This window comes from Panthera leo, chromosome B2 (assembly GCF_018350215.1).
Source record: "Panthera leo isolate Ple1 chromosome B2, P.leo_Ple1_pat1.1, whole genome shotgun sequence".
NCBI classification, from domain to species: Eukaryota; Metazoa; Chordata; class Mammalia; order Carnivora; family Felidae; genus Panthera; species Panthera leo.
This window is the reverse complement of record NC_056683.1, coordinates 54,287,283-54,311,008: the sequence shown is the minus strand read 5'-3', so window position 1 is coordinate 54,311,008 and position 23,726 is coordinate 54,287,283. Positions and strand designations below refer to the sequence as shown.

General features: G+C 39.0%; 1 protein-coding gene and 1 pseudogene across 3 annotated transcripts in view; both read right to left on the bottom strand.

Moving 5' to 3' along the window:
* The window catches only part of PRIM2 (DNA primase subunit 2), a 343,826-nt gene that overhangs the window by 299,001 nt on the left and 21,099 nt on the right, over positions 1–23,726 (bottom strand). The window lies entirely within an intron of this gene.
* LOC122219253 lies at positions 13,639–14,829 on the bottom strand (annotated as a pseudogene).

Genomic DNA, 23,726 nt, shown 5'->3' with positions numbered 1-23,726 from the left:
ACTGAAATTTAGGGCTCATTTGTTAACACTGCATAACCTATCCAGACTGGCAGAGTGATCTCCACGCTCTTTGGATCCCACATTTTCACAAACAAAATATCTTGAGCACACACTTTCTTCCACCATGTATTACTATGTATTATGTACTTAAAACATGCTTCCATCCCCTCAAAACTGTAAAGGGAAATTCAAACTATATAAGGCATATTATTTATTTCCTTCCCACACTCCCAAATGATCAACTTTAGCACATCACTTTGGAATCACTAGTCTATTACAAAGGCCTCTTAAGTAAAGATATAAATAAGGCTTCCCAGAGATTTCATCTATAAACTTCACATCAACAATATTCAATTCTGTTTATAAATAATTTTGGTCAGAAGACTTCTACTTGAATCCACACAGCTTTCTCTCTCTCAGACCCTGGTCCTTAAATAAGGCTGTATATTAGATCTGCGGCAGAGCTTTTCAAAATTACAGATTCCTGGTGGCTCCCAGACCTACAGAAGTATCTATTTTTTTAAAGGTCCATTAGTGATTTTGACACATATCACCAGTCTAAAGAGTAAATCCCAGCGAAAGAATTCTCTTTTTTAAGATTTTACTTTACTTTTTTTTTTATTTTTGAGAGACACAGTGTGAGCTGGGGAAGGGTCAGAGAGAGAGGAAGACACAGAATCCAAAGGAGGCTCCAGACTCTGAGCTGTCAGCACAGAGCCCAAAGCAGGACTCAAACTCACAAGCCATGAGATCATGACACCAGCCAAAGTCAGATGCTCAACTGACTGAGCCACCCAGGTGCCCCTAAGATTTCATTTTTAAGTCATCTCTACAACCAATGTGGGGATCAAATTTTCAACTCCAAGATCAAGAATTACATGCTCCACAGACTGAGCCAGCCAGGCGCCCCAAGAATCCTCTTTTCTAAAATAAATTTATCACATTCTGGAAATATCACCATCAATTCTAAATTTGATTTTTTACATATAATTCTTTCTAAAAACATTGAGGACCTACTATGTACCAAGCACTATTTACAGAAGATGAGATCCAGCTGTAAACAGCAAAACAAAACAGAACTGCACTCATGAAACTTATATTTTAATGAGACAGACAATACACAATAAACAAACTATCAGGCAGCAATCTAGGATGAAAATAAAACAAAAGAAAAGTGCTACGAATGGATTTATACTCTGTGTTGTGTGGTCTCTCTAAAGAAGTGACATTTAAAGGGAAATCTGAATGTAAAGCAGCCAGTCACGCAAAACCTATGGCAAGAGCATCTCAACCAAAGAAAAGAGCTGGTGCAAAGGTCCTAAAAGGTCCTTTTTTTCAGGGGGGGGAAAGGGCTAGCAGGTTGAAGCAAGAGAAAGAGGCTGATGGAGAGCAGTGGCAGGCAGGGGTGTTGAGAGGCAGACAACTAACCCTCAGACCTGGTTGAGATAGAGTTTTATACTATGAATGGTACATTAAACTGAGGTTTTAGGGAGAGGAAAGTTAAGATCTGATTGTTTACACTGTGGTTTTGAAAAGGCCATTATTGTGCTGAAAAGAGAAGGTAAGGTAAGAGGGATTGAACTGGAAGAAAGGTAGAAAAAAACAAATAGATTTGGAATATATTTTGGAGTAGCACAGATGGATGGATTGTAAGAGAAGGGGATGAAGAAAAAGCCTCCGAGGTTTGGAGCTTTAGCCATTGGGCAGACGGTGATGCCATTTACTGATGGTTTTTCTTGACCCTCATTATCCACTGTTAATTATATTTTACTCCAATACAGATGTGTCATATGTGTCTTGTTGCAGGTCACCTCAAATCCTTTGTGGAAAGGAGCAGGACATCAATAAATGTAAATAAATGATTTAAAGTATTAGTTTTTCTTAAAATGAAACATACCTGTACTAGCAGGTAAAAAGCCATGTCAAAAATTCCAATATTAAAACTACAATTAGGGGTGCCTGGGTGGTTCAGTTAGTTAAGCGTCCGACTTCGGCTCAGGTCATGATCTCGCAGCTTATGAGTTTCAGCCCCACATCAGGCTCCATGCTGATAGCTCAGAGCCTGGAGCCTGCTTCAGATTCTGTCTCCCTGTCTCTCTGCCCCTCCCTTGCTTGCACTCTGTCTCTCAAAAATAAAGAAAACATTAAAAAATTTTTAAAACATCTAAAATTAAAAACTACAATTATTAATGAAAAGACTGTTTAAAATATACACTGCTTAATGAAACAATTACAAATCATTTCTTATACAAGGAAATAAAAAATCTGTGGATGAAACAAATACCAAAGGCAAATATCCTGATTTTTAATACTGCTATCACTGTTTCTAATAAATGCAGTTCTATATTGGTACTAAGTATTGTGATCTATAAAGGGCACTTTGTTTCTCAAATGCACTGTGACCTATTAATTAATATTACTGTGGGGATTAATGGCTGCAAATTTTTTGACACTTCACCCATTAAGAGCTGAGATCTATTTGTCTTCCTTTTAATCTGGACTGGACTGTGACTGCTTTCACCAACACAGTACGGCACAAGTGATGCCAGTCTCTCACGCCTGATCTTGAGAAGACTGACAGCTTCTGCCCTAGGTCACCAAAGCAGTCTAACCTCCTCGCTTTCAGGATCACATGGAGAGGATCCCAGCAGAGTTCAGCATACTAGAAGTTCTCACCTCAGTACTGGGCATGTAAGTGAAGCCGTCTTGGACATCCTACACCAGACTAGCTGCCAACCGAGTAACCTCAAACGAGACCATGGGAGCAGGAAAATCACCCTGTTGAGAGCCCAGTATGAATCCCTCACAATCAGAATTGTGAGATATGGTTTAAGTTTTAAGATTTGGTTTTAGTTTTCAGTTTTGATATCAGATTTTAGAATTGTTACTTAGATTTGGGCTTAAGTTGTTACATAGTAATAAATAACCAGAACATTCTCAACCTAAAATAATAGTTTAAAACATTTTTTTCTATTTACAATCCAATTCTTTTTTTAATACATTATTTTTTATGAATCTCTACAGCCAATGTGAGGCTCGAACTCAAGACCCCAAAATCAAGAGTCACACACTCTTCCGACTGAGCCAGCCAGGAGACCCTATAATCCAATTCTTAAAATACATTTTCTACATTTAAATGTACAAAAGAGAGCCATAGAATAGGAAAAAATGAAAAATAAATCGCTAATAATTAGTAAGTTTTTAGGAAAGAGGAAAAACAGCAAATAAAAAAGGAAATAATTATCACTGTGCTGCTGTGTTAATTAACTAAAATTGATAGCATAGTATATCACTTACAAATTCTTTGCCATTTATAATCATTCAAAACATTCAGTTAGAAAACAAACAATAGTTTAATATCCTGAGATTCTAATTAGTATGTTGATGTCTCAGTAATTCTGCCAAGCTGATCAATGGAAAAATCAATCGTCTGGTTACTTTATTACTGGTTTTTTTTTTTTTTTTTTTTTTGGATGGCATAGGCACATTTGAATATACTAAAATTTATACTAGAGAGAAAAGATTACTTATACTTAAGCCCATTTCTTCTCTTCTACAAGAAAACAAACCTTTTTTTTTTCCTCCAAACAACTGCGTAATTTATACAAGAGTTCTTAAAAGTCTCCTAAGTAAATCAAAACAGCAGTAATTTCTAAGCTGGGCATGACAGGACCAGAACCTTATAACCTGCCAGGATGCATCAGATACACATTCTATCCTATCCCACAAACATTTCTTCAGCCTCTTCTGTGAGCCAGGCACAGTGCCAAGAGATAACACAAATAAAAGATGCTACCTTATATATTAACTGTATTATTTAACCATAGCATGACCTTATAAAAGAAGTTGACTCTGCTAACAATTAAATCTGAAAGCAGCAGCCACTCACAAGAGGAAAAAAGCCTGGCTTCCAGGATGCAATGGAAGAAGAGCAAAATGTCTGTGAGGGCCTGAATGTCCACAAGGTCTGATACTTAGCCTTGCTTACTACAGGAGTTAGAAATGGTCAGAGTGAAAGCAAGCACACTCATTAAAGTGGAAAAGACGCGACAACATGATCCATCCCAGGAACCTAATTTCAGAACCCACCTCCAAGACTGTTTGCTCAAACAACTGTAGATAAACTGAGTGCAAAGAACAAAAATCCATAACATAGCAAATCTCTAACAGAACCAAACAGAACTTCTAGAAATTACAGTAGACAAAATTTAAAACCCAATGGTAGCAGAACTGACAAAACAGAAGACAGAAAAAAAAACTGGGAAATGGTTCAAGAGGAAAAATCCATGACATAGCAGATCTCTAACAGAACCAAACAGAACTTCTAGAAATTATAGTAGACAAAATTTAAAACCCAATGGTAGCAGAACTGACAAAACAGAAGACAGGAAAAAAAAACTGGGAAATGGTTCAAGAGGAACAAACCATAAATCAACAGATAAAGAATAAAAAAGGAAAACACAAATTTGAGAATAAGATGTGAAGGACTAAAAAGATCTAAAATACATTTGGAATTCCAGGAGGGGAGAAAGAATTAGGACAAGACAACCAATGTACAGATTCAAGAAGCCTCATGAAACTCAAGACAACATATAAAAAGAATCCCACTGTGGGGTGCCCAACTGGTGCAGTTAAGCATCAGACTCTTGATCTCAGCTCAGGTCATCACCTCACAGTTCGTGAGTTCGCATCCAGCTCTGTGCTGATAATGTGGAACCTGCTTGGGATTCTGTCTCTCCTTCTCTCTGCCCCTCCCCGGCTTGTTCGTCTTCTCAATCTCTCTCTCTCTCTCTTTCTCTCTCTCTCAAAATAAACTTAAAAAAAATTTTTTTTAAATAATCCCACTACGAGACAAACAGAATGTTTAAATCAAGCAGAAGCTGGGGCTCCTGGGTGCCCCAGTAGGCTAAGCATCCAACTTTGGCTCAGGTCATGATCTCACAGCGAGTCTCTGCTGTCAGCACAGAGTCCGCTTCAGATCCTCTGTCCCCTCCCCTACTCGCTGCCCCTCCCCTACTCTCTCTCAAAAATAAACATTAAAAATAAAAGAGAAGTGATCCAAAGTATCTTTTTATTTTTGGGAGAGACAGAGACAGTGTCAGTGGGAGGGGCAGAGAGACAGGGAAAGAGAATCCACAGCAGGCTCCGAGTTATCAGCACAGGGCCCAATGAGGGGCTCAAACTCATGAAACTGTGAAATCATGACCTGAGCAGAAACCAAGAATCGGACACCTAACCAACTGAGCCACCCAGGCTCCTTGGGAACCAAAGTATTTTAAAAGGAGACAACTAGCAGTATGGCTTTTTTTTTTTTTTTTTTAACTTCAAAGATTGGATTTGGAGAAAACGAACCAAAAAAACCCACAACTCAAAGCATGGGATTTTACATTTCAAGACAATCTCTCATGTATTAAATCTACAGATTATAAATCATTTTCATAGAAGATAATTAGTATAGATTTTATAACTATTAAGGAGCAGGAAGGACATAATCCTTGTTTCTGTTTTAACAGGAGAATAGGAGAGGGGAGTAGGAAAAAAAAACAGCTTTTATTGGATGTAACTATTTGGAAAGAATAGACCTAAAGAAGGCCCTACCTTTTTTCATCTACAGCAAAAGTTTTTTTTAAGAGAAAAAAAAAAAAAGCCTTTCAGAGGCACCTGGATGGCTCAGTCAGTTGAGCGTCTACTTGGGCTTAGGTTATGATCTCATGGTTCATGAGTTCAAGCCCCAAATCGGGATTGTTGCTGTCAGTGCAGAGCCCACTTCAGATCCTCTGTCCTCCTCTCTCTCTGCCCCTTCCCCACTTTCTGTCTCTTTCTCTCTCTCAAAAATAAATAAAAAGCATTTTTTAACTTTAAAAAATAAAGAAATAAAAAACTGTTTTAATCCCTTTCAGCCTTGGGTATCTCTGTCTAAAACTCACTTCCTGGCTACTGGCCAATCCAAGCCAATTATTTAAAGGTAAGTCACTAGTACACGATTCATTATTCCCACCACTGCCGCATTCATAAACCAACATGTCTACATGGCCACAAAGGGTCTAACCTAGGACTGATGAAAGAAGGGCTTGCAAATAAGAGACCAAGGTGTCACTTCTCTGCTGGTACCACTATCACCCATAAGGATACATCTACTGGGCTGACAATACAAAGGTGCACATAAAAGCAGGCAATCTAAGCTACTGTGTCGCAGGAGAAACCAACACCTTGTTAAACTGTTCTCTCCATTATCATTTATTCTCTAAAGTTAAAAAAAAAAGCTTTAAAAAGCTTAAAATAAGAATTAAAAAAAAGCTAAAACACACACACACACACACACACACACACACACACACACACACACCCAGGTTGAGGCCCCATTATAAATCCAAACATTGGTGTAGGATTTCAGTAGCAAGAAGAAATCTTGTAAAAACATAAAAGACCCAATCATGGTCGTAAAAATGGCTCACAAAATTTTTTATTTACTTATTTTTTTTAATTTAGAGAGACAGAGAGAGAGAGAGAGAGAGAGCAAGCAGGGGAGAGGGGCAGAGGGAGGGAGACAGAGAATTTCAAACAGGCTCCCATGCTCAGTGCAGAGCCAGTTCCAATCCTGTGACCCTGGGATCATGACCTGAGCTGAAATCAGGAATAGGACGCTCAACCGACTCAGCTACCCAGGCATCCCAAGAATGGCTCGCATTGTAACTGTCCCTCTTTATCCACCCTCACTCACCACCTAAGACCATTAATTCTAGAGTTTTCAAGGTATAAAAGGGGTCGAAACAGAGGGAAGGAATGAGAGTCAAAAGACATGAAAACACCAAGATTTGCTTGAGAGAAACAGTGATTCCTCATTTGCTTCTGCTCCATGGGGCTGACAGAGAATGCCCAGATCAGATATGTGATTTAAACAGAAGCTCCTCAAGGTGCCTGGATGGCTCAATCAGTTAAGAGTCCAACTCTTCATTTCAGCTCAGGTCATTATCTCACAGTTTGTGAAATCAAGCCCCCCATCAGGCTCGGTGCTGACAGTGTGGAGCCTGCTTGAGATTCTCTCTTTCCCTCTCTCCCAGCCTCTTCTCCTCTCATGCTCTCTCATATCTAGATAGATAGATAGATAGATAGATAGATAGATAGATAGATAGATAGAAAGAAAGAAAGAAAGAAAGAACGAACGAACAGACAGAGGCTGCTTTGTGGTAGGTAACAGTAAAGAGTAGTATGAGGGAGATATTTCAGCCAACATGGCTGAGAAGTAGGGGGAATCCATACTTAAGTGTAGAAGCCAAAGGACTTTGAACACCAAAGCCTGGGAGGAAAAGAGACTGAATCTACTACGAAGAAAATGGGAAAGCTGGAAAAAAGATGAGTGGGTAACTGCGAACTGGGGGAGATAAAAAAAAAAAAAGGCCTCGCGGGCATGGAGGGGAGGAACCCCCTTCTGCGGAGAGACAAAGGGCAGAGAAAGAGCGGCTAGGGAAGTGCAGGACCATAGGTGGACAGGAGAAAGATCTCAGAGTGAGACTGAGAGGGATCTGATCTCTAACTGCGGGTCTTTCTTCGGACTGGAGCCGGCTCCCTGTTTGCGCACTTGGGGAGGAGAGGAGCCAGCCTTGGGTGCAGTGGTAGGTCAGGGGCTCAGTCCGCAGCTGGAGAAAGGGATTCCCTCCCTGGAGGGCTGCGCGATAGCACGGAACCTGCCTGCGTCTGCCACTCCCGGGCGCAGTGGCCGGGCCGAGGGCTCAGTCTGCAAGAGGAAAAGCCTGCTCTTTCCCTGAAGTACTGTGGGAAAAGACAAAGCCTGCCTGCATCCGCCACCCCAGGGGCTCGAGGTGGCTAGGGCAGCAGCTCTCAGTCCACACTAGAAGGCTGTCCTCCCTGAAATACGGCAGCACAAAGCCAGCCAGGACCACATATCCCGTGGCATGGAGAGGCGCTTCCCCAGTGCCAGAGCACACGGAGCGGGACTTTGAATCCTAGCCAAGCGCAGGGTCAGGGGAATTGGCGGAGAAGGGTCCGCCCCGTCTGCACCCGTGGCACAGTGAGGACGACTCCAACTGAGTCCACTGGGTCCAGCTCCATGGAGGAAAGACTGGGAAATCACCATTCCCACCGCACCCCCACCACCCAACCACCAAGGCAGGGCCTCAGGGATCACTCCCGGGGCCCATAGTGGAGGTCGTTCCAGAAAACACCAAACCACACACTTTTGCACTGGGTAACTGCATATCCACCAGAGTGGCACAGACCCGGCAGACAGCTCCTGCAGACAAGCGATGCAGCATTGCCTGGATTAACTCTAGGTCAATTCTGCATAAATAGATATACTCTCCCTCCCCCCTTTTCTCCTCCTTATCTCTTCCCTCCCCTAGGCCAGTTACTCTGGTTATTGGTCTGTCTAAACAGGCATATTGAATCCATTGTCTTGATACATGTTCTACACCTCCATCTTTACACTCCTTTCTCTCTCTGGAATAATCAAGCCATATAGTTTCTCTGTCTGGGTAAGAGTATCTTCGTTTCGTTTTCCCCGCCTCCTTCTTTATTTTCCTTTCTCTCGCTCTCTGGATTAAGCCTTTTAGTTTCTCTGCCTAATCAATGTTTACTTTTTCTCCCCCCACCCCACTCGTGTCATTTCTCTTCAATGTAATGAACAGAAAAATTATGCAGCCAAGAATCCTTTACCCAGCAAGTCTGTCATTCAGAATAGAAGAAGAGATAAACAAAAACTGAAGGAATTCATCACCACTAAACCAGCCCTACAACAGATCCTAAGGGGGACTCTGTGAGTGAAATGTTGCAAGGACCACAAAGTACCAGAGACACCACTACAAGCATGAAACTGTAACAGACATTACAATGACTCTAAACCCGTATCTCTCAATAATAATACTGAATGTAAATGGACTAAATGCTCCAACCCAAAGACATAGGGTATCAGAATGGATAAAAAAAACAAGACCCATCTATTTGCTGTCTACAAGAAACTCTTTTTAGACCTGAAGATACCTTCAGATTGAAAGTGAGGGGATGGAGAACTATCTATCATGCTACTGGAAGTCAAAAGAAAGCTGGAGTAGTGATATTTATATCAGACAAACTAGACTTTAAATTAAAGGCTGTAACAAGAGATGAAGAAGGGCGTTATATGATAATTACAGGGTCTATCTATCAGGAAGAGCTAACAATTACAAATGTCTACACACCAAATACAGAAGCCCCCAAATATATAAAACAATTACTCACAAACATAAGCAATCTTATTGATAAGAATGTGGTAATTGCAGGGGACTTTAATACCCCACTCACAACAATGGATAGATCATCTAGACACATGGTCAATAAAGAAACAAGGGCCCTGAATGATACATTGGATCAGATGGACCTGACAGATATATTTAGAACTCTGCATCCCAAAGTAACAGAATATACTTCCTTCTCGAGTGCACATGGAACATTCTCCAAGATAGATCACATACTGGGTCACAAAACAGCCCTTCATAAGTTTACAAGAATTGAAATCATACCATGCACACTTTCAGACCACAATGCTATGAAACTTGAAATCAACCACAGGAAAAAGTCTGGAAAACCTCCAAAAGCATGGAGGTTAAAGAACACCCTACTAAAGAATGAGTGGGTCAACCAGGCAATTAGAGAAGAAATTAAAAAATATATGGAAACAAACGAAAATGAAAATACAACAATCCAAACGCTTTGGGACGCAGCGAAGGCAGTCCTGAGAGGAAAATACATTGCAATCCAGGCCTATCTCAAGAAACAAGAAAAATCCCAAATACAAAATCTAACAGCACACCTAAAGGAAATAGAAGCAGAACACAAAGACACCCCAAACCCAGCAGAAGAAGAGAAATAATAAAGATCAGAGCAGAAATAAACAATATAGAATCTAAACAAACAGTAGAGCAGATCAATGAAACCAAGAGTTGGTTTTTTGAAAACATAAATAAAACTGAGAAACCTCTAGCCAGGCTTCTCAAAAAGAAAAGGGAGATGACCCAAATAGATAAAATCACGAATGAAAAAGGAATTATTACAACCAGTCCCTCAGAAATACAAGCAATTATCAGGGAATACTGTGAAAAATTATATGCCAACAAATTGGACAACCAGGAAGAAATGGACAAATTCCTAAGCACCCACACACTTCCAAAACTCAAATAGGAAGAAATAGAAAATTTGAACCGACCCATAACCAGTGAAAAAATTGAATCAGTTATCAAAAATCTCCCAACAAAGAAGAGTCCAGGACCAGATGGTTTCCCAGGGGAATTCTACCAGACATTTAAAGCAGAGATAATACCTATCCTTCCCAAGCTGTTCTAAAAAATAGAAAGGGAAGGAAAACTTCCAGACTCATTCTATGAAGCCAGTATTACTTTGATTCCCAAACCAGACAGAGACCCAACAAAAAAAGAGAACTACAGGCCAAGATACCTGATGAATATGGATGCAAAAATTCTCAACAAGATAACTAGCAAATCAATCAACAGCACGATCAAGTAGGATTCATTCCTGGGCTGCAGGGCTGGTTCAATATTCGCAAATCAATCAACATGATACATCACATTAATAAAAGAAAAGATAAGAACCATATGATCCTGTCAGTCGATGCAGAAAAAGCATTTGACAAAATTCAGCATCCTTAATAAAAACCCTTGAGAAAGTTGGGATGGAAGGAACATACTTAAACGTCATAAAAGCCATTTATGAAAAGCCCACAGCTAATATCATCCTCAATGGGGAAAAACTGAGAGCTTTCCCCCTGAGATCAGGAACACGACAGGGATGCCCACTGTCACTGCTGTTGTTTAATATAGTGTTAGAAGTTCTAGCATCAGCAATCAGACAACAAAAGGAAATCAAAGGCATCAAAATTGGCAAAGATGAAGTCCAGCTTTCACTTTATGCAGACGACATGATACTATACATGGAAAACTTGACAGACTCCACCACAAGTCTGCTAGAACTGATATATGAATTCAGCAAAGTTGCAGGATACAAAATCAATGTACAGAAATCAGTTGCATTCTTATACACTAATAATGAAGCAACAGAAACACAAATAAAGAAACTGATCCCGTTCACAATTGCACCAAGAAGCATAAAATACCTAGGAATAAACCTAACCAAAGATGTAAAAGATCTGTATGCTGAAAACCACAGAAAGACCAGGAAGCTTATGAAGGAAATTGAAGAAGATACAAAGAAATGGAAAAAAAACAATCCGTGCTCATGGATTAGAATAATAAATATTGTTAAAATGTCAATACTACCCAAAGCTACCTACACATTCAATGCAATCCCAATCAAAATTGCACCAGCATTCTTCTCAAAGTTAGAATAAGCAATCCTAAAATTTGTATGGACCCACAAAAGACCACAAATAGCCAAAGTAATAGTGAAGAAGAAAACCAAAGCGGGAGGAATCACAATCTCAGACTTTAGCCTCTACTACAAAACTGTAATCATCAAGACAGCATGGTATTGGCACAAAAACAGACACATAGACCAATGGAATAGTATAGAGACTCCAGAATTGGACCCACAAAAGTATGGCCAACTAATCTTTGACAAAGCAGGAAAGAATATCCAATTGAAAAACGACAGTCTCTTTAACAAATGGTGCTGGGAGAACTGGACAGCAACACGCAAAAGAACGAAACTAGACCACTTTCTTACACCATTCACAAAAATAAACTCAAAATAGATGAAGGACCTGAATGTGAGACAGGAAACCATCAAACTCTAGAGGAGAAAATAGGAAAAAACCTCTCTGACCTCAGAGATAAAAAAGGAAACAATCAACAAAACTAAATGGCAACCAAATGAATGGGAAAAGATATTTGCAAATGACCTATCAGATAAAGGGCTAGTATCCAAAATCCATAAAGAACTCACCAAACTTCACACCCGAAAAACAAATAATCCAGTGACGAAATGGGCAGAAGACATGAATAGACACTTTTCTAAAGAAGACATCCATGTGGCCAACAGGCACATGAAAAGATGCTTAACGTCACTCCTCATCAGGGAAATACAAATCAAAACCACACTGAGATACCACCTCATGGCAGTCAGAGTGGCTAAAATGAACAAATCAGAAGACTATAGATGCTGGCGAGGATATGGAGAAACAGGAACCCTCTTGCACTGCTGGTGGGAATGCAAACTGGTACAGCCACTCTGAAAAAGTGTCGAAGTTCCTCAAAAAACTAAAAATAGATCTACCCTATGACCCAGCAATAGCACTGCTAGGAATTTCCTCAAGGGATACAGGAGTGCTGATGCATAGGGGCACTTGTACCCCAATGTTTATAGCAGCACTTTCAACACAGCCAAATTATGGAAAGAGGCTAAATGTCCATCAACTGACAAATAAAGAAGATGTGGTTTACATATACAATGGAATACTACTTGGCAATGATTAAGAATGAAGTCTGGCCATTTGTAGCAACGTGGATGGAACTGGAGAGTGTTATGCTAAGTGAAATAAGTCGGGCAGAGAAAGACAGATACCATATGTTTTCACTCGTATGTGGATCCTGAGAAACTCAACAGAAGACCGGGGCAGGGAGGGGAAGGGGGGGGGGGAAATGTTACAGACAGCTGGAAGGAGGCAAACCATAAGAGACTCTTAAATACTGAGAACAAACTGAGGGTTGATGGGAGGTGAGGGGAGGGGATAGTGGGTGATGGGCACTGAGTAGGACACTGGGTCCTACTGTTGGAATGAGCACTGGGTGTTATATGGAAACCAATTTGACAATAAATTTCGTTAAAAATAAAATAAAAAATAAAATTTAGATGAATGAAAAAAAAAAGTAGCATGAGGAACTAAGACCAGGACAAGAGCCTCAATTTTTAAAGCTTCAAGATTTCAACAGTTCAGGGTTTCAGAACTTTCAGAAAGAACACTCACTGTTTAAGAAAAGGCAAAAGCAGGATATATAAAAGAGTTGGGAATTCCCACAACCCCTAAGTGCTTCCTGCTCCAGTGTTTACTGGAGGTCATACCATTTCCCCCTATTAATGGTACAAAGTAATTTGTTGCCTCGCCACAGCTTCCTTTCAAACCACAATTTTCTCACTTATTTTGGTCACCAAGCAATCCTATTCTTATTCTTTAGTGGCCAATAGATTCACTCCTTAACTATTCCCCTGGAGGTGAAGAGGTATAAAAATGAAGAAATTCCCCTTAGGCTGGCCCCAGTAACTCAGAATTAAATAAGAGGAGGGGCTAGCAGCCTCCTAGAGACTAAAACAACTTCAGAGACTAAACCTACTTTTCCAAGGATGGAAAATTTATTCAGATAATGTTTGAGAATTCATATATGCCACAATAGGATAAGAATGAAAAGGTAGAAATCTCACACTCTTCCTTATACCTGCCCAAGTGCCCAACCAGATCCAAACACAGCATCACTATCACTTGCCATTTTGCTGAGTGGAGACCCCCAGGCACTAATCACACAGGCCAACTGCCTATGTCGTAAAACTGTACAACTTTTCCCTTCAAAGCTGTACGTCTCTTTCTCTGACTACACTGGCGATTCTCCAGTTAATTCAATACTGTAAAGGCTGCAGCAGCATGCAAAAGAATTTCATTTTATTTCTGTTTTTAAAGAAAGGTCTCCAGGAGATGGTGGGTTTTACAGTCCTGTCTGGATAGAGGTTTGATTTGCTCTCGAATGTTCCTAGTGAGACTAGAAGGAAAGCACAAGATGCAGAGGTCCATTCAGTATAATCTTCTCCCTCATTCCCATCTTCACCAACAAATCAAGCAGAATACTTGCTTGCCGAACCCAACTTGGAAGTTGGATTTTCTTTAGGTTTCTTTGACTCAGGTGCAGATTGGGAGTCTTGATCCTTTTTGCCATCTTTCCTATCTGTCTCCTTTAGGTGGTCTTTGTTCCCTCCATCTTCCGGACAACGGCTGGAGTTCCCACTTTGGCCCTTTGGGACACTCACCTCATTTACTTTATTTTCATCTTTCCTTGCTGGTCCTTCCCCAGATGGTTAAGCCTGAACTATTTTCCCCCCACTGGTAGGGGATTGCTGCTCTGTATCTGAGGTCTAAGATGGAGCAGGAGGGTTAGAACTTGGCTTCATTTGAGCATTCTCCTTTGGTGGAGGGGCTGGCATTACTTTTAAAGGCTGTTCAGGTTTGGGAGGCTTAGAAGTTGGAGAGTGACAGTCTTCCTCTTTATTGAGTGTTTCACTTTCTAGAAACTTTCACTCTCCTTCGTGCATTTCTGCCAGATGGGGCTGAGGTCCCCGTCTGTGATGACTCAATTCCTGTCCTGGACTGTTCTGTTCTTGAGTTTCTTCACTTCGCCAGCTTGCGTGTCTCTCCTGAGGCTGTTGTTCTAGTTTTGGCTCATGCAGCTGGTGTCGTAGTTTCTCCCATTCCTTCCGTAGCTGCTATTCTACTTCTTGGTCTCTAGCCGCTGTGTTAACAAGCTTTGACCCTCCAAAGACAGAGGCTGCTCACTGAACCAGAACCTCTGCTAGCAGAGGAATCTTCTTCATTAGGAGTACTACGAGGATTTAGATTCAGTTTGGGTCTTGGGGGTGGGGTAGGGAAACTCTACCATCATGCTTATGATTATCCCAAGAGTAAACATCTCTGGAGCTCCATGACCCATCATCTCATGTGTCATACCGGTCTTCATAGCAGTCCCAGCCTCCTCTATAGTAATCATCCCTACAATACCCACTACCAAATGCTCTCCTACTACTGCCTATCCTGTTATCATAGTCTCTACTGCTTCAGTCCTCATAGCAATCTCGACCCCCATATCGATCTATATCCTGACATGGGGGCCATCACAATAGCACAGTGGCTATCTTACCCTCAAAGGAGCTACAGTTAGACTATCAGTTGACTTCTCAATAGCAAAAATGGGAGCCAAAACACAGGAGAATTATGTATCTTAAATGTGTTAAAAGAAAGTACCTGTCTAAAAATCTCTTTAAAAATAAATAAAATAAATAAAATAAATAAAAAAACGTAAGGGAGGCCTGGCTGGCTGTCAGTAGAGCATTAGACTCTTGATTTTGGAGTTTTAAGTTTGAGCCCCATATTGGGTGTAGAGATTACTTAAACATAAAATCTTAAAAAAAAAAAAGTACCTGCCAACCTAAAATTCTACATCCAGCAAAAATATCTTTCAATAAAGAATGCAATCTCCTTTCTTGCTTTTTTTGGTTTGGGTGACAATGCCTAAAAGACAAAAGAAGTATAGTAATAAAACCTTAAAGAAACCTACTTCACTTCAAATTAATGCAACATAAGAATAGCCAGACATTTATGGAAAGAAGAACATTTAATGTTTTCTTGTACATCTCCTTAATACATACAAATGTTTTCTTTTATTATTAATTGGTTACTTATACAATTGTGTCACGACTATTCAACAGATAAGGAGACCAAGGGTTAGACACCATTTATATGCTTTGTTGGATAGCCTTCCTACAAACTCATAACCACACTATGCCCAGTTTGGGAATTATTTACTGACTGCTAGGACAGTCAACAGTTCAAGACTGAACTCCTATGATCATAATTCATTTCACCTAAATATACCTAGAATTTTATTTCAATGGTTTAACATAAAATACTAAATTAACAATTCTGATTTTACATTTAACATTATAAAAACTAAGTATTTTGGAGCAAAACTATAAAGAATAGCAAATATGCTTTACAACTCCCATAACCTGAAGTTTGTTCTCCACTCCCCAGTTTCTTTATGAACTAAGTTAATCCAGTCTTTGAAATTTGCATCTGTTTCTTTAATTCCAAACTATTTATTTCAAGCACCCAGCTAATTGGCAGAATGCCTATTTCTTCACACAGCTTTCTATTACTGAGCTTCAAATTTTCTTCTTTATGACATTTCCCTTATGTTTTCTTCTGCAATAACCTTTTGGTGCACAATTAAAGGCCTCCCAAACTCAATCTTTGTTGAGGTTCCAACTGGCAAATGTCCTCCAAATAAAAAACAAAACAAAACAAAAAAAAGTAATTTTCCTTTCCCATTTTTACAATGTAGCCCAGTAGAAAATTGTTCAACTTTACTTGGTTCTAAGTTTTTAAACTATATAGCACTGTGGACATTTTCAAGATGAATGGAAGAAGGGGAGCCAAACTGATTCATGAAAGATATGGTTAAGGACTGAAGCTTTTGAAGTTAAGGAGCCTACAGCAGATTATCAAAATATGGCTTTACTTAGCTGGGGAGGAAAGGTTGAAACTTAAGAGTCAATATGGACCAATGGTGCAGCTACGTTTATTCAAACACATGGAGAATGAAATAAAAGCAGGGAAAAATAAGGTACGAAAAAGAAATTGACTTGTTACAATTTTTTCGTATAAGCCATGGGAAATCAAATCTTATTTATTATTAAATTTACATTTTGATCATTATCTGAAATTCAAGCGGATAGAACACTAGCTATTTTTTTGTGTCTGGGGTAAAGGGAAAGGAGGTACTTATTCCAAGAGATGCTCAAATATATTTGCAAATGAAAATATTAGAAAGCAGTTTTATGGCTTTGACAAAGGTTTCCCATTTTGTTGACCCAATTCACTATTTTTACTTCCTCAGAAAATTATTCAAGTATTTGAGGATGCAGTTGGCACAATATCCCACCCATCAGAATACCTGTACCTCCTTTATCTCTTATCTTTTGAAATTCAGTTCAAACACTGTCAGCTCAATGATGCCTTCCTAGATGAATCCAGTCTGTAGCAATATCCCCCTTACTTTTTCATAACTCTTAGAGACTGTATCAAACATTCTGGCAGGTTATTATTTTGCACTTTGTTTCATGAAAACAGTCTCTACTCTCTCAAACTAAAAAAATATAAATCCTCTGTGACACCAAACATAATGCTGGATATACATACAGCATTTATTAAGTATTAGCTATGAAGTACTATGAAGGACCCCAGTAGCTCGAGATTTTCTATGTAGCATGTGCTTCAGAGAATTTTGGCAGTTAGGGACTTAGATTAAAGATATATCAGAACACTTTTTATTTTTCTAATGTTCATTTATTTTTGAGAGAGAAAGAGAACACACATGTAAATGGGAGAGGAGAAGTGTGAGAAGGGACAGATGATCCAAAGTAGGCTCTATGCTGACATCCTACAGCCTGATGTGGGGTTCGAACTCACAAACTGAGATTATGACCTGAGCAGAAGTCAGATGTTTAACCAACTGAGCCACCCAGGCACCCCAGCAAGCACACTTTTTATAAACTGTGTGTTAATCTACATACCTCTCACTCTCTCTCTCAAAATAAATATTTAAAAGAATAAAACAAAAACATGTTAATTTAAAAAGAAAAATCTGCAACCATTTCAAAACAGCACACAAAAATCAAGGAGCCTCTATAGTAATGGTGTCTATAATAACTTATGAGTGCTTTTACTCACTTATTTATAACCTTTCTATGTAATAAAGTGCTTTAGGGGGCACCTGGGTAGCTCACTTGGTTAAGTGTCTGACTCTTGATGTCTGTTCCGGTCATGATCTTGGCAGTCGTGGGATCAAGCCCTGCGTCAGTCTCTATGCTGGGCTTGGAGCCTGCTTGAGAGCCCCTCTCTCTCTCTTTCTCTCTCACCCTGCCCCTCTCCCCAGCTCACAGTCTCTTTCTCTCTAAAATAAAGTTAAAAAAAAAAAAATGTTTTTTTAAGTGTTTTAAATCCCCCATAGCACCTATATAAGGCCCTAACCATATCTCTTAGTTCACCATCTCTTAGCTGATTTTTGGTCTACTCTAAATTTTGGCAAACTCTGAGAGGGTAAGAACGCTGAAAACATCAACTACCTTATACCTTATTACCTCTCTTCCTCAGGTCCTGAAACATAAAAAGGTATCTCTGAAAATAAAGATGACCTCAAAAGATTTTCAAACTCCTGGCAGATCTCAGAAATGTAGCAAGCTTCTGTTCTTCAAAATCAAAAAGGCATCAACTTCTCAACTAACTCTTTTTAAGCAGCCTCACCAATCAAACTTGTGAAAAGTGGAAAGCATTCATCAAGAATGTTCCTATTTCTGTTCCTTCTGAGTAATCTGAGGGAGCTCAGATTATCTTCTCTACTCATCTAATTACCAGAATTTCATTTTCCATACTATTAACTATAGTTCTGAGTTATAAAATTTTCACTATGTTTCAAAGTCTTTCCAAATCATGGTAGAGTTGAGGGTATCTAGGGTACTCTGCTTTGGTTTCTGCTTAAATTTAAGAAGCCAGAAGCTCTAGCTTACCTATGGATTCCAGTTACATGTTACCGCATAATAAATTACCCCTAAAACTTAGCAGCTTAAAGCAACAAGTTTTATTTTCTCCCAATTTTGTTGGTCAGAAATTCAGAAAGGATACAGTCAGCAATTCATCTGTTCCGTATGGCATCAAATGAGGTCACCTGAGGTCTTGAAATGATTAATAAATAGACTGAAGAGCCCAAGATGGCTTCACTCATGTCTGGCACCTTGGCAGAGATGGCTAAAAGGCTGAGCTCCGCTGGGACTGTCGAGAAATGCCAAGACATGGCCTCTCCAGTATGGCAGTTGCTAGTTTATGCCAGGCTTCAGAACAGACCTCTCCACCAAGCAGATCTGAGCAAGTCTAGCTAGACTTCTTACATGACATCTCAGGATTCCCAAAGAAAGTATGCCAGATACAGGAAGTAGAAGCTGCCAGTTTCTTAAGGTCTGCACTCAAAAACTGGTACAGGGTCACTTCCATCAAATTCTACTGGTCTAAGTATTTACAAAACCCATGGCATTCTTTACCCTTTACACTCTTTATCCTATTACATAGTAACCTTTTAGTCTTCTGAGAGCTAGAAAAATAACTGAATTTCAAAAGCACCTCCCATTCCACCCTTTGAATCCAGATGTAAAAACTACTCATGATCAGGAACCATCCAGTTGTCAGTCTAGCAACTATCTATACATACTGCTAAACTGACATAAAAAGAACTGGACTAAAATTAAAATCTGCACTTATTCATTGTAATAAAATTCTAGTATTCCAAATTCTATTAGCTTATCTCATACAACTCAAGTTCTTATATATTTTTTTGTTATTATACACATATTTGTAGCAATCATTTTTAAATCACTCAAAGGGATATTTGGGGAAAGAACCCAATGTTCTCTATGTACACCATCTTTTGCAAATCTCACAAAGAAACTAGAAAGTAACAAATAAGTTATAGTTACCTTTTATTATGTGCTTACTATCTGCCAAACACTGCTCTAAGTACTTTACATGTATTAACTTTATTAAAGCTTCCTAACCTTATGAGACAGTATTATTATATTTTCTATTTTTCAGACGAGAAAACCAAATTGGAGAAAAAATATAACCACCATTAAGAGGCAGCTCCAGTATTCAACCCCAGGTAGTAAGGCACCAGAACCTGTCTGTGCTCTCCACCCCTAGGCCATATGACATACAGATTATCCCCACTTAGACATCATGCTGCCTCATCCTACTACCCTCGACCTTGGTGCAGATCAAAGTAGGACCATATTTATATACCTCAAATCTTGTATCCTAACACCCTAAGTCTAAAATGAAAAACCCCAAACATTTTCTGTTACTGGGCTGTTTGTATCTAACTCAGATTAGGAATTACGCAGTCTCTGCCTAGGTTTCTCTACTCTTAACCCTAAATCAGCCACAGACACTTGACTGAACTGTAAACAGTTTTCTGTCCTTCCTCTGAGGAATTTAGTATACCTATTTGAGATACATCTGCCTATATACCTATGTATGGTTTAAATGTACACGCAGGATTGTCTTGGCTCCCCTGCAACATTGTTTTCCTTTATAGGAGAGGGAAAAAAGAGGCAGAAAAAATGTCAGAGACCCAAAGGACCAACAAAGGTATGACGAGACAATCTAATGAGCTCAGTAAAAAAGCCCAAGTTCAGCTCTTAAACTTTGAGAGTACTGAAATTCATAATGACACTGCATACACCAAGTCTTTGGTGTAAAGCATTTGTGAATTATCTCGCCTTGCATTACACTGAAAGTCTATAGATAACTACTGGTATTTGTTATTCCTTAAATTTATATCTTAATTAGTTTGACAAGTTGATTTTAAATAATGAAAGCCATCTCTGAAAGGTCCATTTAGACTTGTGCAGATAATCAGCATCTGCCTCTAATCAAACTGAGATGATTAGCAAATTAAACCCTTTAATTAGCATTTTGCATAATTTAGACAAATTATGCTTCTTAGGTTTAAGAAGGTGAAACAGGGTGAATTTATCAGATATTCCTTTAAATCTTTATTAATTATCAAATTTTACATATATACAGTAAAAATAAAGAAACACAAATTAAACTCAGTTTGCTAAAATCTAACACTTCACAACATTTAAGCTAATTAGGTCATTTGGAGCAAAGTAACACAATACTCAGAAGAAAAGAAAAATATTTCATTTCAATTATCCTCCATCAACTACCCAGGAGGTCAACTTTATTCAAACTTGATTCAAACAGCATTTTTTAAGGAAAAAAGGAAGGAAGGAGCACGCTTCTCTCCACTTCTGCCATTCAGTACCACAGGAGCCAAGGCTAATTTCACTAAGCATTCAATCATACAGTTTTAAAGAAATGCACTCATAAAAAGGTAAGTAACCTGTCAATTTTGTTAGACAAGAGACCATAGGACAATATAAAGTAGCAAAGCTCATCACAAGAAACTAAGATAAGCCATTACTTTTATCCACAGGCACTACATTCTCTCACACACAGAGTGATGCTTTTTTTTTTTTTCAAGTATCTCCTCTTAAAGGACCAAAACACCCTATTAGCTAACAAAAGTACCAATTTCCAGGATTTGATAAACAAGTAATAAATAACAAAAGCTTAAGAGACAGTAGAGGAAGCATGTATCATTTCTAACATATATTAAACCCCAGCTTCTGATAAAGATGTGGTCTTGGAAAGAGCCCCTCTGTTCTAGAATTAATCCTCTTACCAAAAAGAGGCCGTGAAATTCAAAAGTAGACTTTTCTCATGACTACAGACATCAACCTACTAAAAACTTTCAAACAAATTATCTTTATCCTTCTATAAATACTACCCAAAATGTAACTCTTCACGGTGTGTGCATGTGCCTATGTGCCTGTGTGTCAAAGGGAGTGGTAAATAATAAGAAAAATAATCATATTAAGCTTATGTTAAAAAGGGACACTAAGGGGCTCCTGGGTGGCTCAGTCGATTAAGTGTCCAACTTCGGCTCAGGTCATGATACCACAGCTGGTGAGTTTGAGCCCCTTTGTGGGCTCTGTGTTGACAGCTGGGAGCTTCAGATTCTGTGTCTCCCTCTCTCTCTACCCCTCCCCCACTTGTGCGGGCCTATGTGTGTGTGTGCACGCTCACTCTCTCTCTCTCAAAAATAAATAACCATTAAAAAAATTTTTTTAATAAAAAATAAAATAAAAAGGGAACTAAAATGAATTCTAATTCATTTGAAAGGATATACAACAAACCAAATGAAAACTGACACAGAATAAGCAAGAAACTATCTTTCCCAAATCCAAATTTCAATCTATCTGTATGCAGATTCTACTGCATCCCCGAACAACCTAGATCTAGAGACAGCACAAACAATACCTCTGATATACACTAATCAACAAACAATAGCTCTGATATACACTAATCAACAGTACCAAATCTTTTCTTCAAAGACTTAATCAAGTGGCAATATTTGTAATATAATTCAGTGTTTTGCATCTACAGGCACTCAGAAAATATTAGTCAGTCCGATGACTGGAAAAATCAAGTCTACATTCCAAACGCAGTATTCTGGTATTTCATAGTAGGTCTCAAAGGAAGAATCGGCAACCTGATTTGGAACAACTACAGCTCTGAAGTGACAGGACACATATCCAGCTGAAAATACTTATTTCTCTTAACCACTGAAATATCAACAGGACATCTAACATGCAAAAGTGAAAAGTTAAACTTTAGGAATACAAATGCCCAACATTTAGCCTTATTCATTTGCTATTTAGCAAACCCCAGCAGCCATTTACTATTAAAGCAGAAGGAAAAACATATAAACACCTGCAAACCATGAACTTCAATTCATTTCACTACTCTTCCCTTCCACACTGAATGGACGATTGGAAGTTTAAGTACAGTGCTTTGGCTCCCCCAAATGACACGTCTAGAGCATAATAACCCTGTCACAGAGAAATGAAACAAGCCAAATACAGCTGGGTTCCTTGTATCATTTTCATCAGAAGAAACCTGGCCAGTACTAAATTCAGTTTTAATATCATCACTGGTTTACTCTACTCTCTCAACCTAATCAAAGAAAAATATTATATATTCAATCAAGAGTTTGTCTCCAAGTGCCAAAAGGAGAATGGATTATATAATTAAGAAAAGAGGAGAAAAGTGAAAGTCAAAGTATTGTACCAAGGGCTCCTGGCTGGCTCAGTCAGAAAAACCTGAGACTCCTGATCTCAGGTTGTGAGATAGAGCCCCACGCTAGGTGTAGAGATTACTGAAGAGAAGAGAAGAGAAGAGAAGAGAAGAGAAGAGAAGAGAAGAGAAGAGAAGAGAAAAGGTACTGTGCCAAAGTTTGCATCACTGAAGTATTAATAGTCAAGAAAAGTGACAGCTTTCTATAAAAATTCCTTAAAGTAATTAACCACAAAGATTAGTTCCGAGATCACAACTGACCAGACTTTCAAAAACCAAAAAGTTCTAATTTGAAAAATAAAAAAATACCACTGCTAATAAGATCACTTGTTTAATTTTAAACATACATTACAACTTCTAGAGTTAGTCAGTTGTTTTCGTATGCATTATCAAAGTGCTTATTACTAAATAATAGCCAACCTTTAGTAAGTTTATAATATGCCAAGTACTATGCAATATACATAGATTTCACTCAATTTCACAATAATTCTATGAGGAATATACTATGATGTTCTCTATCTTATTGTAGAAGAAAATGAGGCATCAAAAGGTTGGGTAACTTACCCAGGGTCATAAATTATCCATTATGAGATTAATTTTCCCAGTTCTCGCTCATACACTCTCCCTTAGCAATGATCTATCCCACAGTTTCAAACACTAATATTACATAGCATTTTTATTATATATTTTCAAACATAACTTCTCAACTTTTTTTTTTTTTTTTTTTTGGGGGGACAGAGAGAGACAGAGCATGAACAGGGGAGGGGCAGAGAGAGAGGGAGACACAGAATCAGAAACAGGCTCCAGGCTCTGAGCCATCAGCCCAGAGCCCGACGCGGGGCTCGAACTCACGGACCGCGAGATCGTGACCTGGCTGAAGTCGGACGCTTAACCGACTGCGCCACCCAGGCACCCCTCAAACATAACTTCTTGAACACAGCCTAATACTCTGAATTACCCACTGCCTATCTCCATTGGCCCACCAGCACTCACAAGCAGGATGTTCACAAGCAAATGTACCATCTTATCCCAAAACCATACTCCTATTTTTATATTCCCTACCATCACTAACACACTATTTTGTACCCTATATACCAAATAGCTTGGAGTCATCTTCATTTCACATTCCATTAGTCATCAAATCTTCAGGCTACTTCCATGTCGACCATATCTGCCTCCTTCTTTCCACTGCCACAGCCATTGCTATAATTCAGACCCTCATTCAGTCCTTCATTTGGACATTTACTCA